Source organism: Marmota monax, unplaced genomic scaffold (genome assembly GCF_021218885.2).
Source record: "Marmota monax isolate L192 unplaced genomic scaffold, Marmota_monax_Labrador192_F-V1.1 WCK01_AAM20220418_F8-fsc02337, whole genome shotgun sequence".
NCBI classification, from domain to species: domain Eukaryota; kingdom Metazoa; phylum Chordata; class Mammalia; order Rodentia; family Sciuridae; genus Marmota; species Marmota monax.
In genome coordinates, this window is record NW_026694685.1 from 1961 (window position 1) to 10423 (window position 8463).

General features: G+C 42.3%; 1 pseudogene; it reads right to left on the bottom strand.

The window, feature by feature from the left end:
- Positions 1-647: 647 nt before the first annotated feature.
- LOC124078560 (cdc42-interacting protein 4-like) lies at positions 648-6145 on the bottom strand (annotated as a pseudogene).
- Between the last annotated feature and the right edge of the window lie 2318 nt (positions 6146-8463).

Genomic DNA, 8463 nt, shown 5'->3' on the forward strand with positions numbered 1-8463 from the left:
CTCATGTTCATAGAAAACATTACTAGTTAAAATCTTGTTTTTACCATATTCTCAGATTTAAACTAACAATTCATAATTTAACCCTAAACATGAATGCAAGTCCCTTTCCCATTCAAAGCTTCCTACTGCTGATGTAATAAATTAACATAAATTCTGTGACTTAGATACATTTTATTTACCATAGTACAATGAGTGAATGTAGAAGTGAATATGACTGGGCTAACCAAAGGTGTCAATATGAGTTCCTTCTTCCTCCATAGAAAGAGCAGAACAATATCAAACAAGTGTAGCAGAATTTAACTGGTCATTTTGAATGAGTTACACCAAAGTGCTCAGGGGCTTGTTCATATTCTGAAGTTTTATATTTGAAACCCTGCTATGGTTGCTTTATTGCAGATCAACAAGAATGATATGTAACAAAATGGCCCAATCCAAGTGGCAGGAAGAAAAGACTTGAACATGAGTATGTACATTGATTTTGAAAGGCACAGCAGGTCTATTGGGATGACAGGTGGGATGGGGGTGGGCAGCAGGTTACACAGGTCACAGCCAAAGCTATGGGGCATAAATGAAGTGCATAGGTCCTGGGGCTCCCCATGGCCCAGGAGCAGCAGCTTATAGGCCCTCTCTTCCTGCTTCTGGCAGGTTCAGTTGAGTGGCACTCAGAGGTAGGAGGTGGGCACATAGCCTTCACCTCCCTGTGTCTGCCAGACCCATATCCAGCCATTGCCTTTGTCCTCTTCCATCAGACTGAGGTCCTCACCTTGGTCACAGAGATGCTGCCTTCACTGAACCCTATTGTGGGGTGGGCCCAGTTCTCTGCATTAGAAAAACTTGAACAAACTAGCCAGACACACCAGAGCAACTGATGTGCCCCCACCCCTCCACCCCCATGTGTTCTCACCTTCAAAGTGGTAAATGGACACACACTGGCCTATGGGTGATGCAGGCTCCTCAAAATCCTCATCACATGCCATGTGCATAGGGGTTTCCTGGACCTCTTCTGAGGTGTGCTCTTCAGAGCTGTGTGGGGCAAGAAGGCAGATGGAGGCAGGTCCTCTGTGTCTCTCTGGCCATACGTGCTCTGGCCTCCTGGCTCACCTCTCCTTGTTGACCTGTGAAGCGTTTCTGCTACTGTCCCTGGGGACACTGGATGGGGGGGTTGTGAGAACAGGTGTGCTGGCACAGGCTGTCCCCTAGGTTTCTTAGGACCCGGGTCTCAGCTTCTGCCAGCCAAGCCTTGGAGGATGAGATCACATCATCTCCAGGCCAGGGTTCAGAGGTTGGCCCACCCTGCACCTGGATTTTTCCTGAGATCATCCATGCACACCCAAGATGTTGATGAGAAACAACTGGATCCCTGTACCTCACCCAGAAGTAACTTAGCCAGGCTGGTGATGACTCTACCCCTCCCCAGGGCCTTCCCCTTACCTTATACTTCTGTACTTCTAATTTCAGCTGTTTGATGTTGCTTAGTGTTTCCGTGATCTGGGGCTCCAAGCTGGCTGGGTCACCCATCTGGGGTGTCTTCTCATACACGCACTTCATTTTATTCAGAGATTCCCTGGGGCACGACGGGGAAGAAAAGAGTAGTGGACGAACAGAGGCTCGCAGCAAGGAGCAAGGCCACACACTGATTAGAACTCAAATGTGGGGGCCAGACATGGTGGTCTGCAATTGTGGTGTCAACTACTGGGGAGGCTGAAGTATTAGGATTTCTTGAGCCCAAGAGTTAGAGGCCAGCCTGGGCAATGTGGCCAAACCCACAAAAAAAGAGCTCCAATTCTAGTAGGGCTAACTGCCTGGGTTGGCATCTCAGGTGGGCATTTCCTGGTGGTGTGAGCTTAGGCTATAGAGCACTATCTGCAGACTTTAACCTTGAAAATGGGAATAAATGCATGTGTGTGCCATGTGGGCTGTTGTGAGGACTGGTACAGTACTTGTACACAGCAAGTTCTAACAAATATATATATATATATTCCTCTAGGGGGGTAAGAAGTAGCTCAATATCAGAGCACTCCATTGTCAAGTGCAAGGCACTAGGTTTTATTACCAGCATTGGAAATGGACAGGAAAGAAAGGAAACATAGTAAGAGAGTCAGAATCCTATCTGTGCTCATAATCTCTTAGAAAAACCTAAGATATCCAGGAAGTCCATGTGAAGTGAGTAGAATAGAGCCTGGAGTACAGTGGATGTCCGTGATTCTAGCTGCAATTCCTGTCATTAGTCTCCCATTCCCATCTCCTCTATACATCTGGGTAGTGGGAGCTGTAGAGCACTAGTGGAATATGAGAGACCTCAGCTCAGCTTCCTTTCAGTTATTACTTGACCCATGTCACAGATGAAGAAACTGAGACACTAAAAGTTATATCAAGCTGCCCATTACCTCCAGGAGCTGGAATTCATGAGCAGGCTGCCTTGACTCTAGGCACATACCCTGTATCTGCTGCTCGATCATAGAAACCCAGAAACCACACAGTGGAGGATGCAACTTCACCCCTGTCTGTCCAAGAGGTAACTCGCAGATAGAAAACTAGAACTTGACCACCTCCTGGCAAGTGGCAAACATAATTCCTATTTTGTGCAGGACTGGGAAGAGGAATTTGCTGCTTGGCAGAAAGTGAGTAAAGATTTTCTTTTTAATCTGGCAGATTTTTATTTTTAATATTTAAATGTTTGAATTATTAAATAGTTAGCCATATGCTTTTATTTCCTTTTAGCTCTTTAATGTGATGGATTAGACTGTAAGGCTTCTTGATATTGAACCATGTTTGTATTGTTGGGATAATGCCCAATTGATTATGTATTTTTTTCTTTAAAAAATAACCCTTTTCCTAACCTAGTGAAGGAGACATAACACAAAATTTCATCTTGTGATTACTATTACTATGAAGCATACAGTTCTGTGGCATTAGATACCTGCACCCAACTAACACCACCATGCCATGTATTGTTTTGTAGTACATCATTAAATTTTCTTGCCAGGATTTTGTATCTAAAACCAGAAGTGAGGTAAAATGAGCCCGTAACTTCATTGACTTGAATTCTTGCTCACTGATTTGGGAACCCAGGTTTCCCAGCCTTCTAAATAAGCTGGCAGCTTTCACTCTGTTTGCTAGAAATCCTTGCATGGGAGCAAAAGCAAAAGTTTCCTCCAGGCTCATGAAGAATCACCTATAAAACCTCCCTGCTGGTGTCTCTGTGACATTTTTGGGTGCATTTGAGTGTAAATATTTTATGGTTACTTTTTGTCTGTGCTAGGCAAGCACTCTACTGCTGTGCATACCATTCTTTTAAATATAACCCAATGGCACTCTTCAGTCCCCTGCCTGGCCCCTCTGCCAGGCCCTACCTCTGATTCACCTCCTTCTGCAGCTCCTGGTTGTGTTCTTCTGTTACTGCAGCCACTTTCTCTGCTGCTCCAGGGACAAGTGGCTAAAATCCTCTGAAGCCACAGTCTGCAAAGGAAAGAGAGGGTTGAGTCTGGGATTCTGAAGCTGAAGCTTCCAGGTGCTGCACACTCCTGAGGATTCAAGTCCACCTTCCTACCCTTCCAAATATCTTGGGAGCAAGGTCATAGACAGAGTGAAGAAGAAGTGGGGCCCAGCTGGCTGCAGGAAGCAAGCCTATGGTCCACCACCTTGGTGATGGGAGGGCCAGTGCCACCCCTCCTCCCACAGTCCTCACTTACCCCATGGCCTCCTGGAAGGATCTGGAAGGATGATAGCCACAGATTGACTGACTTACTGATCTCACTCAATAAGACCAATGGATCATAGACATACCTGGTAAGGGAACCCATAAGGCAAGGCCAAGGACATGACACCCTCTAGGGGGAAGAGGGTTGGGGGCTTGACTACCAGCTGGGTCCAGGAGGGGGCAAGCAAGGAGGAGGTGAGGGCAGAAAATGAAGATGGACAGAAGGATGAACATAAGTATGAATGCAGAGAAGCAAAAGCAAAAAAGAAATAAAAACAGTAACAAAATCCCAACTCAAGATGCATAATCACACAGAAAATACGTGTAAGGGCATCACAATATCTGAGAGGTAACAGGGAGTTCATTAGACTCAGAGAAAGAGGTCACACCTCTCCCTATCCCATCTCCTACATCCCTTGACTATTAGGTCTAGGGGCTGGAACAGTGATGCTATAGTCCACTGGGCTTTCTGGACTCAGTTTAGAAGGAGGTACAGGAGACATTTGCATGAAGAATGGCTTCAGACACAGGCCAAAGTGGCATGCCACTCATAGAGGGCTGTGGAATGCAGGAAAGGTCAGGGGTTACAGCTTAGGAGGAGAGGGCTTAAGACCAGGATGGCTGATGTCAGTGGGAGGTATCTAAGGCATACTAGGGAGTCAGGAGCTGTCCAAGATATAAACCGGTGGTATTAGGGTTTATGTCTGATGCTGAAAACACACAAACCAAAAAAAAAAAAAGAATACCAAAACTATAGGGCATAAGGATCCATCAGCTGGATAGAGATCTGGGGTTAGGGGCATTCCTAAAAGACAGGAACACAAGCTGTCAGTCCAGCACAAATTCCACCAGCAGATCTTCTCCCAGCATCCCGAGCATCAGCAGACAGATGCCACAGGACAACATCGTGCTCTCCTCAGCCTCAGGGGACTCCCAGGTCAATGTGCTGCTGACTTGCCTTCCTTCCCTCCAGCCTAGGCATGTAGCAAAGAGGAAAGTCTTGCCCAGGACTCAGCATTCCTCTGGCTGGGCTCAACTCATTAGGGCCTCAGCTGTCCCCACTTACTGTCTTCTCACACAAGATTCTGGGCCCCCACCTTGCTCTTCTTCCCAAAAGGCCAGTGCTTGGCACAACTATGGCCAGGGGCCTGGAACTTAGGCTCTCCATCTGAGCGGGTGTCCAGGCCATTTTCTGTGTGTACAGATCACAGGCTGGCTGAAGTCCTCAAATTCCACGTCACCAGGGTGGGCATAACCTGACTTGTATAGCTCTATGAGAATCTGGGTGTCCTGGGGAAAGGAACAGTGGATGGGCAGTCAGGGGAAAGGCCCAGTACCTAGTTTTGGAGATCCCCACAGTGCCCACACATTGGCCTACTCAGGCACCCACATTCTTGGCATCCACAGCTTAAGCAGCCACCTTCATGCCCTCAAAGCACTTGGTAATGATGAGTAACACCTGCATTTCCATCTCTGACAGCAGCCAGTACCCTGACGTACTGATCTCACTGAAGGTGGCTCTATGCTCATCCTTGTCCTGCAGTTTCTGTGGGGACAGGGAAAAGGCATGAAACACATGGGTGGAGGCAGATCAGGTATAAAGCATTCTGCAAATATGATGGTGCCCTAACTGTCAGCACTAGCTCCTGCCCAGTGTGGTGGGGAAGACACACTCCTGTAGGCGGAGCTGCAACACAGGGCTGGGGGTTGAAAATGGGTTATATAAGAACTGTAAATTGCTTCAGGTCAATTTGGTATCACTTGTGTTTTGACACAAAGTTATGGAGTATATCTTATTTCCAATGTTTATTTAGTATAAGTGATTTTGAATCTGTATGTGCTTTTTTTTGGTAAATTATTATATTGAAATTATTATTTAAAATAATAATTTTTATTGAAATAAAAATTTACAAAGAATAGATAACTATCCCCAAAGAGTTTATTGATTAAAAATATCAACTAGTTGGCTATTTTATCTGCACATAATTAGTGGAAGTTATATATATATATATATTTGAGACAAATATGAACTCTGATAAATTTTAAGTTATTCACTTCATAAATTATATTTTTGGAAAAAACCTCATGGTACTGTTAGTTGAGGAAAGTAAATGTCTTATCTGGAGCTTGGCCCCAAACAAAGAAAGGCACCTTGAGTTATTCATTCTCAGCAAGTAACATTTCTTCCCATACCTTTATTCATCCACTATATAGCTATTGTAAATCAGTGAAACTATTTTGCAGTAAATTCAGAAGATATGAATATCCTCTTCTAACCAGTTCTCTATCTCAATTTCTTTAGGAATAACTAGCAGCACCTATGTTCCCAATGGAACCTGGAGGTAATTGACAATAATGTTGAGGAAATACGTCCTCCATATGATTAGATTGGTTTTATATCCATCAATCAATCATTCAATAAATGTTTTGAACACTAACCAGCATTGTGTTCCACAGATACATGGTGATGTATCTGTGGAAAACAAACAGACAAACATTGTTGTTTTTTTTTTTTTAAATTCTTGTCTTTCTTTATAAAATTTTCATTGTTGTTAGGATAAATAAACCAAGTTAATGATTGCTTAGCATAGTTATATTCCTCAGCTATTATTTTCACTATACTTAGTATCCCAAAATAATGATAGTTAATCTCATTAAATAATGGCTAATTAACAAGATTTTAAATTGGTGCATTTCTGGGAAGCCCCTTGGAATATAAAACAATAAACAAACAGAGATCCAATATTCCCATTTGACAAGACACAATTATTTGCCTTAATTAAATTAATATTTTCAGAATTATTGTGGGGATAAATTTGTTAAACTGGTGCTTCAAGGAATTTCAGGTTTATTGTAAAATCAATTATTTTATATTATTCAGGGCATTGAAGCAAGTGCAAGTTTAGAATTTTATTTTTGTCAGGGTAAACAATTTTTGAAAAGCTAAGCTTTGTTTCTTTCTTCTGACTTATAAAATAAGAGTCAAGAATTATCTTCCCAATAAAATACCAAATATCAATATTTACCTTCAACTTGTAGATTTGGGCAAATAATAATTTGAGAAATTAAATAACTTGTTTAATGCAATGAACTCAGGGGTGTGCTTCTACTGAACTACACCCTAGCCCTTTTTGTTTTGTGAGACAGGGCCTCACTAAATTGTCCAAGTTGGCCTGGAGCATGCAATCTTCCTACCTGAGACTCTGGAGTCACTGAGATTACAGGCCAGCATGATACTATATGAAGCTTATATGGAGCTTATGGAAAGGTAAGAATAATGCATATGTGTGTATCTTATACATAAATATATGCTTAGTCTGAAATATATCTGTGTGCATAAACTGTGTGTGTGTATGTATATATTATGGTGGTGCTAGGTGCTCTGAAGTCAGTGAAGGGCTATAATGCAGTGGGCAGGGATGGCCTCTCTGATAAGGTAACAAATGAACAAAACATAAAAGTGAGAAAAGGGACCATTTGAATAGATGTACAAAGACAATAAAAGCAGCAGAAACTCCCTCAAAAAAATCAGACACCCCGATTTATCAACTTGGAGTTATAGGACTGAAATCTACATTAAACCCAGGGAGAAAAAATCCCAAATTAAGAATATTATATACAAGATTGACCAAATTATGGGCATGCTCAGATGTGGCATAATGAATCCTATGATTATGTATATTTACAATATACCAATTTTAAAAAGTTATAATCTAAGTTGAGTGTGGTGGCAAATGCCTGTAATCCCAATGACTCAGAGTGAGGCAGGAAGATCTGGAGATCAAAGCCTGCTTCATCAGCTTAGTAAGGCCCTAACCAACCTAGTGATAACCTGACTCCATATAAAAAATAAAAATTCTGGAAATGTAGCTCAGGGTTAGAGTGTCCCTGGGTTCAATCCCCAGTACCAAAACCCAAAAATAAAATAACAGTAATGAAAATATAAACAAAAAAGAGAACATCTAAAAGAAATCCAAAAGAACATTATGCATCAAGGACCAATAATCAGATTAACAGAAGATTTAATAATTGCTGCAGACACAAGCAGATAAAAAAGATTTCCAAAGGACTGAACAACAACAACAACCTGTCATCCTAGAGATTTATGACTAGTTAAACTATAACTAGAGTAGGGGCAGGAAAGGACAGCTTTCTCCTTGAAAAAAAAAACTATTAAGCAGTTATTAAACAATTAAACCACATATTTTGGTGCACACCCATCATCCAAGTAGCTCTGGAGGCTGATAGCAGAGGATCGCAAGTTCAAGGACAATCTCAGCAACTTAGTGAGGATTTAAGGAATTCAGGGAGATGCTGTCTGTAAGTAAAATATAAAAAAGGGCTTGGGATGTGGCAACCCTGGATTCAGTCCCCAGTACAAAAAACAATACATCTGAATAAAGCAAAATGACCCCAGAGAAAAGGTATCATTTGAAGGAGGAATAATTCACACAATACAATTGAAAAAGATCTTTATCATTGTGGAATTAGAAAATAAATAAACAAAGAAACAAAATAGAGTCAGGTGACAACAGTGTTCTGAGGAGAGCAAGGTGACAGGTGTGTCAGAGAAACCTGGAGGGGAAGGGCCCTGCTTTGGACAGGGCAAGTTTTGAACTTCTGAGCCAGAACAGTACTTAGGGTGGGAGCTGACCTGGGCATGAAAGGACATAGACAACATCCACCCTTTTAACAACCAAAAGTGTCTCTAAACAATATCACAGGCCCTTAGGCCCTCTCCTGAGGGCCCTAGAAAGAGGTGT